Below are 10,491 nucleotides of genomic sequence, written 5' to 3'. Positions count from 1 at the left end.
AAAGCAACTCAGATTGTGGCTCTGAGGTATACCAGAACTGGCTCAAGATGCAGCTTCATGGCCTGTCTGCTCTCTGCTGTCGTCTGCTTGCTGGAGATTCACCCCTCCCCATCAAAGTTGGTGGACCTGGATGTGCATGTGCATCTCTGTGCTCTGGTGCTCATAGCTTCCCAGGACAGCACTGAAACTCAGCCTCTCATGCTCAGGGATGCTGGTGAGAGCTGGTGAATTAACACATGCCTTGAAATGCTCTCATTCGATTCTCTGGGATAATGCACTCAGTATTCTGGTTTTGCAGTGTTTACACATCCCCCTGTCCAGCTGTTTACATCATACTTTCTAATTACCTTCACAGAGCTGTTTCCTTGTTTCTGGAGGTGATGTAATCTTTGCTTTGCCGACACAGTTTGCTGTATTGAAGGGCTTTAGAACACTTCCTTCTGTGATTTTATTTCCCTGGCTCTTTAGAAAATGCTGTCGCTATTTTCTCATCTAGCAGTGGCCAGAACTTTTGTCTGGGTGAAGAATATGGGAACAGCCAACTTCCTGCCATTAAAGAAGTCTCTCATTGTACAACTGAGGCTGAGACAGATTCATTTGATCTACACTTGCTACAAAATAGCTTGGATCTTCAGCTGTGCTAATGCCCTGCTTGGTCTGAAAGAAGCAAGGGGGAAAAGGTTTCAACAGCCTTCCGCTGCAGCCCATATGTAACGCTGCATATCTTAAGCAAAGCTGCCACGTTAGCCCAGAATGGGTAAACTGGACTACCACATAGCTTGGGTGTGTTCCATCACACTCCTGCAGGGTGAGTGGATGGGCGAAGGCTGAGCCCCTCGTGCAGGACTGGAGTGGTGGAAGGGGACCTAAGTGGGAACAAAACAGGCTCAGCTCAAATCTGCCTCTTGGTCAGGGGGTTGTGGTTGCAGGTATTTAGCTAAGGTTGGCCTCTGCAGATACATTCTCCTTTAGTTGGAGGACCTCTCTACTGTAATGAAGCGAGTGGATCACTGGAAGTCGACGTTTTTTTCCCTAGATCTGTCATTTGCTAAGTGATTTTCAGGAAATCGATCACCTACTCAGTGCTATCAGTGTAGTGTCTGCATGAGTGTAAAACCGTCTACCTCCAAAACCACTTTGAGATCCATCGGTGATACCTGAGGTCTCTGTGCTCCTTCTGACTGAATCTTGACCTCTGCTATCAGAAGAAAATAAACCACAAGAAGGCACCAAGCACCCTTTCTCTTCCAGCCATGGAACTTGGGCACACTGCTGGGGCGTGCAAGAGGAGCAGCTGAGCTTCCCAGGGCAGTGGGAGCAGCTGTGTAGGGATGAGCCCCGTGAGCTGCGGCCTCCGGTCACCATTACGTTTGGCAGAGGTACCAAAGTGCAGCTTGCTCCAGCTTTGTCCACCCTAAGCAGAGAGCAAGGGCGGCTGGGATGCCCCTTGTCTGTGGGGAGCCTGGGGATGGAGCAGGTCAGCAGCTCATCGGCCCTCCTCTAGCAGGACGGGGACCAGGTGCTCCCTTTCTTTTTTAACTTTTATAAGGATTAACTCAGATTCACATTTAAGAAGTCAGGCTAATTCTGGTCTGAAGTGCAGGACAGTTCCTTCTGGCTCCCCGGAGGGTAACATCATAGCCCACTATTAGCTGTGCCAGTTACAGTTATTTCCTTCCCCATTTCCTCTCAGGTGTCAGACCAGAATGCTATTTCTTTTCTTCCTGAGAGCTCTATTTTAAAAACAGAAGAAATGCACGTTATTACTGTGATAGGTGTTGGACTGCGTGGCCCCTGATGTAATGGGGTGTTTATAGCCGTGATGCTCTCACCCGATCCGTTCATAATCAGAAGTAATGGCAGCACTTCGCCACTCGCTCTGCTGGAGGACGCCACAATAAATCCAGCTGAGGCGTAGTGTCGCTGCAGCTGGCGTGTGATATAGAAGAGCTGTGCTTTTTTACTTCTGTAATGTTTATTGCTCTTCTGCATTATACGAATGTTGCTGGTCCTGGCGATTCAACCGTCATGAATCAACCCTCGGAAAATAATGAGATTTTACAAAAGGTGTACTTTGGAAGTGTTTTTTTATGGCCCATCCAATGCTTGAGCCTTCGTGTCGTGCTGTTGGGCTTCCCTCGTTTTCCTGCCACGAGCTGGAAAGGAAGGGAAAAGAACATGAGTTCCCACGTGATGGTGTGATTCCAGCAGCTGGTCCCTACCAAAGCCTCCTGATATCACAGAACTCAGGGTAATGCTGTAGGGACTCATCTGAGCGACGGGTCCAGCTCTGTGGAAGGAGCGATGAAGTGTGCATTTCTGAGGTGATGGCAATAGAAAGCAAGGGCTGAGCAGAGCAGGGAGCACGGTATGGGACACTGGTGGTGCTGGCAAGGAATGGGCCAGCAGCACATGCTCTCAAGCCACCGGCTTGTCACTGCCTGCTCTGCAAGCAGATGCGAGTGGCTGCAAGGTTGCAGCACAAAGCGGGTACGGGAATTGATCCAAGTTAAAAATAACCCTGCCCCTCCCTCCCTTCTCCTCCCAGTTTTACAGCATTACCTCAAACCTGCATCGGTTTTACTGATCCCGCTCGCCGTCTGGCATCGCAGCAGTGGCAGTAACACGGCTGAAGGAGCGGTGGGGGGTTGGGTGTAGGAAGCATTGGTAAGGGTACCCCAAAGCCTTCCTGGAGCTGACTACAGGTGCATGTGAAACAGAAAGAAAGCAGAAAAAAAAGTAAAAAGAGTGAAGGTGATGTCTCTTCTCTAGTGCGAGTAAGGAAGAAACTACAAGTCAGGAACGGTGTTCTGGGGGAAAGCAGGTGTGGCTTCCTCACAGCGTTCAGGGAGGCATGACTTTGAAGGGCTCATTTGTAAAGAAGATTACACCTGAGAAATACCCACCCTGGCATCAGCTCTTCTTAGAACACAAACATGTCCCCATACTTGGTTTTCCTTCACTGAAATGAAGGATGACGGCTAATGGATTTGAATCCATATTCTGCATACTTCTGAACAGCAGAGTGATGAACTGACAGATCGAGACCAGCAGCCCTATGAGCAATCACTCAAAGAACAGCCCTGGAGAAGTGGTACTGATGGGGACACAGCTTGGGAAGGGGTGGCCACATCCTGACCTGTCCCACTCTGGGCAGTCTGTGCCTTGCTGTGTGCTCATCAGCTCCTTCTGACACCTCCAGAGCTCATAAGCCCAATCTTCATACAGGTTTAAAACCTTGGCTACTTTTCACTCTTTTCATAAACTACCAGATTGCTGTTGCTGCTTTGTGCTCCTCTCCTCCTAACTCTGCACCTTGTCATCTGCCCACATCACTGTTCTCCTTCTACATCTCCATCCCTGGAGGTGTTCAAATCCAGGTTGGATGGGGCCCTGGGCAGCCTGATCTAGTGAGTGGCAATCGTACCCATGGCTGGGGCTTGGAACTGGATCATCTTTGAGGTCCCTTGAGCCCAAACCATTCTATGATTCTATATCTTTTCCATTCTTTCTTTTTCTCCCACCAAACTTATCTCTCTTATCCCAATTAACTCTTCCCCTCCAGCACTTCTACTCCAGTAAGTGTTCCCCGATTTCAGAATTGGATTTCTAACCAAAACAGCACAAGCAGGAAAGCTGGTATTAACAGTTCTGCCCACGTATTTCTTTACGTGTGCTCCAAGCACGTCCAGAAGCTCCTGTCATTCCCTCCCTCTATGTCTAAGAGACAGACAGAGGTTTCCTTTCCCCCAGCCTCCACCTTCTTTCTCTTTTAAAAGTGCCCCCCAGTGACAGAGACTGTACTTCCCTACCAGAAAGTACAATTTCTAGCACATCTGATTGCTCCTGCAATATAAATGTGAGGTAATTGTCAAAATAACACAGAAAGCACTGTAATCTCAGGATGTCTGGAGCTGCGCACTGCGTAAGCAATTCTCTCTAATAATCACCCACTTACACAGCACTGAGGAACTCGGAGCATTCTCCAGAGGGGATGAGGCCCTCGTATCCTCACACCACGTGCAAGAGTGGTGACGTGCCACAGGACACAGCGTGTGTCCCCGTGGATGGGGTGAGGGGACAAGCAGAGCCTGCTGAGCACGTGTGCTGGGCTCTAAGCACTTGGCTCCTACTTCTTCCCACACAGCGGTGGGATGCGAGACGTAATTCCAGAGAGCAGTGGAACCCGATGGCCATGGGATGAGTGGTTTTACAAGGCCCCCGCAGGCAGCCAGAGCAGTAGGTGGGTTGGCAAGGGGAAAATGAGAAGGGAATATAAAGTCCACCTCTGTTTGCTAACATCCTTTATTTCTGCTGTAAATAATGCTCTCAGCCAGCATTCCCCAAAGGGACATCAGTAGGGAATCACACAGTCTCCACGTGGACTTATGTACGAAAGGAAGCAGCTGGTCCCTGACATTTATTGCTCTGCTCAGCTTGGGAAGTTTGGCTGAAATGCTGCATAAAAACTTGTTTCTCTCATAGGTTGTTGTTGTTGTTGTTGTTTTTGTTTTTGTTTTTTTTTCCCAATTAAACAATTAAGACTTCAAGAAAAAAAAGTCCTCTGCTAATTCTTTTCGGCCAGGACAGGTTATGCTGGAGATTACACAGGGTAAGGCTGTAGGACACAGGTTTTTTCCTGTTCTTATTTTAGCTGAGCCAGTTTACCCTCCCTAGTAAATACGTGATAGTGCAGTTTGTTTATAGCAGGTAGCATTCACGGCACAGCTGTACTTTGAATTATGTAACTTCATTGACTCACAGCTGAAATATTGGGCCATCTACTCTAGCCACTTGCCAGGCAACAGTGCTAACTCCATACACACTGATGGGTTCTCCACACACTGCAGCTCTTCTCTGAGGTTAGGTGTAGTCATGAACATTTTTTCAGGTGTAAGAACTGAGAAACTTCCCTGTGCCACCAAGTTTTCTCCTCTGATTTCTCCTAGGGGTGCTGAGAGCTCCTTTCAAAGACCCAAACACCCTCAGAGAGGGAATTATCATTTGGTATCACCACCCTTAAGGAGTGCCTGGGCAAAACTTTGATACTTACAGTGGATATTTGGCACCTAGATCCAAAACAAGCCAAAAATAAGTGAGTTCTTAATAATCATGCCAAAAACAGGAGCTACATGCCTGAAGGGCCTGTTGTGTGAATTCCAAGGTGTTGGAGCAACTTCAGCGGTTTTTGGAGCTGTTTTCCACGTTGATTGAATGCAAGCAAGCTTTTAATGGATATCCTGACCTATCTGTCTTGGCTTTTAGGGGGCCTGGCATGAGGCTGTTGCTGTAAAGCCACCCCTGTGTCTACAGATGCTCTCACATTGATTCCAGTAGTTGTGCACCAGCTTAACAGCCTATGTCGTTGTGGTGTTCCTCTTGGGTCCATCTTGGGACTGATGCTCTTTAGCATCTTTATCAACAGCATCGGTGTTGGGATTGAGTGCACCATCAGCAAATTTGCTGATGACATCAAGATGAGTGGTGCAGTTGATATAGCGAAAGGTTGAGGTGCCATCCAGAGGGATCTTAACAAACTCAGAAGGAGGGCCTATGTGAACATAATGAGGTTCAATACAGCAAAGTGCAAGGTTTTCACTTGAGTCGAAACAATCCCAGATATATATACAGACTGGGAAAAGAACTCCTTAAGAGTAGCCCTGCAGAGAAGGACTTAGGGGTCCTGGTAGATGAAAAACTTAACGTGAGCCAGCAGTGTGCTTTTGCAGCCCGGAAGGCCAACAGTAACCTGGACTGCATCAAAAGAGGGGTGGCCAGCAGGGACAGGGAGGGAATTGTTCCTCTCTACTCAGCTCTTGTGAGGCCCCATCTAGAGTACTGTGTCGAGGTCTGGTGCCCCAATACAGGAAAGATATGAAGCTTATGGATAGGGTCCAGAGGAGGGCCATGAACATGATCCAAGGGCTGGAGCACCTCTCATACGGAAATAGGCTGAATGAACTGGGCTTATTCAGCCTGGAAAAGATAAAGCTGCAGGGAGACATCATTGCAGCATTTCAGTATTTAAAGGAGGTTTAGAAACATGAGGGAAATTAACATTATACATGGATAGATAATGATAGGATAAGGGGGAATGGTTTTAAACTAAAGGAGGGAAGATTTAGATTATATGTCAGAGGGAAGTTTTTTACTGAGACTGTGGTGAGGTGCTGGAACAGGTTGTTTAGAGAGGTTGTGGGTGCCCCGTTCCTAGAGATGTTCAAGGCCAGGTTGGATGGGACCCTGAGCAATCTGATCTAGTACTTGATCTAGCAACTGGCAACCGTGCCAGCAGCAAGGGTGTAGAACCTGATGATCCTTGAGGTCCCTTCCAACCCAAGCCATTCTATGATTCTACAATTCTTGGTCCTCCGTTCCCACCTGCCAGTCACTGAGCCTACCTGCAGCCTCCTGAGCTGTGCCAGCCAAACTCTTTGTGTAACTGTCTGATACCTGTGTTAGGAATTGAGCATTCTGCTTGTGATGACTCTCATATCCATTGGATGCCTTGCTGAGGTGCTTGAGCTCACTAATGTGGCACAAAACTAAGCTAGCCAAAAACCAAGCAGGAAAGTTTTCCAACAGGCTGTGAGATTGCTCAGCTGTCCTGTACCTCTCCAGCCTAGGTGATCAGGCCCTTAATCTCTGTTACTTACACAAGGGCATGTATTCACATCCATGGGTCTCCCCGTGCTTGATAGAGGCAATCCACATTTACAGTGTAAACACCAGAGAGCAGAAGTCCAGCACACGATGACTAATTATGTTATTTAGCATCATTGTATTGGTATTTTGTTTATGGAGTAGTTCCATTCCAGTTCAAGACTCGATGCACACGTGCACCAGCCTCTCCCAGGATCACTGCTTTATGGAGAACTTCTGCTGAGGCTGCTTTGTATCTCCTTCACTTCTTAATCCAAAGCTTTTATTGAGTTGGACATACCTGTTCCCTGCAAAGCTCCCAGCAATTTCACTTTCATATCACCCAGAAGCAGCTTAGCCAGGGGTGGTTTCTTTCTTCCTAGTTTCTCCCTTGTGACTTCGGATGCCAAGTTTCAGCCTGAAGAAACATTTACAGCTGTGTTATATAAACTAATGAAAAACAGTGTTTAAAATGAAAGTGCTGGCACAACTTTATGGAGAACAGGAGTGGAAATAGCCATGTGGCAATAAACAGGCTACCTGATATGGCTTATTGTTTAACTCTTTGCTTACTTCTAGAAACTTCGGTTTACGTTCCCAAATGTCATCTCTATCCCTGAGTCCTCTGAGACACCGGCATGCATTCCAGCATCACTCAAACCTGATTTTGGTCCTTCTGAGAGCGTAGTCCTGGAGCAGCTCAGTGAGCAAGGAGCCTTGCTAGGCAGGGGCCAGCTCCATTTTCACATGCTTCACAGCAAAGAACACTGTAAACAAAGTATGAATGTCTATAGTAAACAACACGGCGGTTTTGTGTTTTTGTTTTTGTTTTTTTTAACTAAAATAATTGGGCATAAATGGGCTTTCCTTTTTGCAGCTCATCATTAGGCAGACCAAAGAGAAGGAGAGATTTTGTACCTGCGGTGCTGACTTTCTCATGCGTGGCTGCAACGGTTTCCCATCTTGTGATTGCAGTGTCATGACGGGATATTTACAACATGCCAGGAAAAATGTTTCCTTTTTAGAGCCCATCACAGTAGCATAATAACAAGCCTTGTAATCTGTCTCCCTCATATACCGAAATCACTCGATGGAAATGATTTTTATATGCTGACTGTTGGTGTGCATATTAAAGCCATTTCTAAGGAGAGGCTGTAAAACACTCATCCATCTACAGAGCTGCACACATGTGAGTGCACAGCGAGACGAGGCCACCCAGCAGTAAAATGCCTGTGCCTGGTCCACTGGAGCTTCCGCAGTTGTTCGTGCAGCTGGAGCCAGCACCAGCCCGGGTGGAGAGCGGCGCTGGCGCAGATAAACCCTTACGGTAAATCAGCTATAACATGGCTTGGCTCCAGGCCCAAGTAATAACTAACCAGTTCTGTGTTAATTATTTGCTATTCTTCTACATATAGGAATAGGTGCAGGCCGGTGCTAAGCATAAATGACTGCCGTGTGCTGCTGGCCTTCATAAATTCTCTGTGTTGTTTTTTTTTCTTACATACTGCATCGCTGGCTGATTGACAAGAATTATGAACGATTCTGGGTTTTTTTCCCTTTTGTTCTGGGCTCTTTCTTGCAGCCTCTCATGAAGGAATAATCTAGAGCGTGCTTGTAAGGATAAACAGAGGCTCTCATACATTTGGATATTTCATTCCACAGTTCCCATGCATTTTATATGGTAATTCACCCTTACACGCTGCCTGCAAAACAGCCATTCTCTCACGAGTCCCCCAGTAAATCTGCTCCAACTGGAATATATTTCCAGATCTGCACGGTAATAACCACCAAGGAAATGGGCAGCAAAGCTGCAGAGCTGCCTGCCCTCCTCCATCCACTCTCACCACAAACCTTCAGTCCCCAAATCCTCCTTTACCACCTTGTCAGGGGCACCAACAGAGCTCTTTGTGGGAGTGATTGAGAAACTGGCCCAGCCCAGAGCAGTCAGCAGTTTGTTTTTTTCCCTAGGTTACTTTTTTAAGTGGATGAAACAAAGGGGCAGCCTGCAGCAGCACTGGAAGGGGCAGAGCTGTGTCAAAGAAAGGCATACTTGTAATTAGCACCTTCTGGAAAGCTTACCCCAGTGGAGCTCTGAAGGGAGACTTGACTGCATCACGAGGAGATCCACATAGGAACTCACCAGCTGGGGGGAATGCTAACTCCCTGGACAATGCCACTAAATGACTATCTGCTCCTTAGAAATCTCAGCCTTTAGATTGACGTGTAAATGTTGCTAAAGTGCTTTTGGAAGTGCTGCTCTAGGTCTTACCAGCTTGGTCTCCAGTTGTGCCAGCGGAGGTTTACGCCCAGCATCAGGCAGAGTTTATTTGTGAGGAAGATGGTCAAGCACTGGAGCAGGCTGCCCAGGGAGATAGGGGGTGGAGTCCCCATCCCTGCAGTATTTAACAGATGTGTGGATGTGGCACTGAGGGATGCGGTTAGTGAGGGAACTCTGTAGGTCGATGGTTGGACTTGATGATCTTGAAGGTTTTTTTCAATGTAGATGATTCTGTGATTCTATGACAAGGATTTTGAGTCTCTGCTGCAACTTGACAAGGACCTGTGGTCTGGTGTCCACGTGGAAGTGTGGGAACACAGCAAGAGATCTTCAGCCAGAAGTATCGTAGTGCTGGCATAAAATTTGACTCAGTAGGCTTTCATGGATGTGGGTAAAATACTACTGAATCTCAAATATATACCCCTCCTAGCATTTGATGTACACTTTGCATGAGTATAAATGGTTAGTATGAAACCAAGAGAAAATTAGGCCCAAGAGAGATAAGCTTTAATAACTGCAGCCTTCCCTGAGAGGTAATTTGTGCAGCCATTAAATAAAGAAAAACTATTGGAATTTAACAAATAACACAGATTAATAATGGGGGGGGACCCATTTCCATTATCTGATGGGATGTACGTTGTTTCAGTGATACTGGTATACTGCAGGAAGAATGAAATAAATCACGTTTTAATTAAAATAAAATGGAAACGATGGAAGACAAAGGAATCACTGATGTTCTTCTAATCTACTCCAGAAAGTGCTGCTCTTGATAATGATGGACAGGGCTCATCTGGGAAAAATTAATGGTGGACATGTAGGGGGACACGAAGATAAAAATTGAATGGAAAATGCTTTGAGTCAGGCTGACAGCTTGGTTAATAGAGCTCTGTGCTAATGAGTATTGGCATGTACATGGGCCCACGTAGGCTTTGAAGTGATTGGAGTGTGGAGGGAAGGCTCACAGCCCTGCTGCTATTAGAATAGAGCTGGCTCCCTGCACACCCATGCTGCCTGCTAAGTGTGCACTGCTGTGTTACCTGGCTACTTGCAAAGCAAAAACCAAACAGGACTTGGGAGAAATTATTCAAAAATACAAACCCTACCTTTGGAGAAACATAAAGTCAGTGCTGGGGGTCCTGAGATCTCATGGGTCTGAAGGACAGGGAAGATCTTACACACTGAAGCTTAGACCCCAGGCATGCCAGTGTCAGCAGCCAGCCACTGAAGCACCCCAAACGGGAATCTCTGTCCTGAAAGCACCTGCTTAAACTCATGAACTCTACAAGAACCGCATCTGAGACTTACAGCAAACTGTATCACAAGGAGGAATACGACAGAAAATCTGGCCTGTACTGGTCTGGGATCTGTGTCGTATCCACGCTGATCCTACCCGTGTCACCCTGTGGAAAAGGCAGTGTTGAGAACTGAACCATGCATTGCTGTAAAAACGAAATGATGACTCTGTCAAAAAAATGGGAAGAGTGTTTGGAAAGAGGCCAGGTCTTGCAGTCCTTTCTTGTCCTTCTTCTTTTTTTTTTTTTCCTAATTTTTTTTTTCCCAAGCACTTATTT

At 46.8% G+C, this 10,491-nt stretch overlaps 1 long non-coding RNA gene across 1 annotated transcript; it reads right to left on the bottom strand.

Annotated features, from left to right (window-relative positions):
* Positions 1 to 2,562: 2,562 nt before the first annotated feature.
* LOC121109652 lies at positions 2,563 to 10,013 on the bottom strand. Its single transcript, XR_006938541.1, has 3 exons — positions 7,561 to 10,013; positions 6,944 to 7,409; positions 2,563 to 2,699 (listed from the first exon to the last, which is right to left on the bottom strand). It is a non-coding gene; the product is annotated as an uncharacterized LOC121109652 (long non-coding RNA).
* Positions 10,014 to 10,491: the final 478 nt, after the last annotated feature.

This window comes from Gallus gallus, chromosome 2 (assembly GCF_016699485.2).
Source record: "Gallus gallus isolate bGalGal1 chromosome 2, bGalGal1.mat.broiler.GRCg7b, whole genome shotgun sequence".
NCBI classification, from domain to species: domain Eukaryota; kingdom Metazoa; phylum Chordata; class Aves; order Galliformes; family Phasianidae; genus Gallus; species Gallus gallus.
This window is presented reverse-complemented; position numbering and strand designations above follow the sequence as displayed.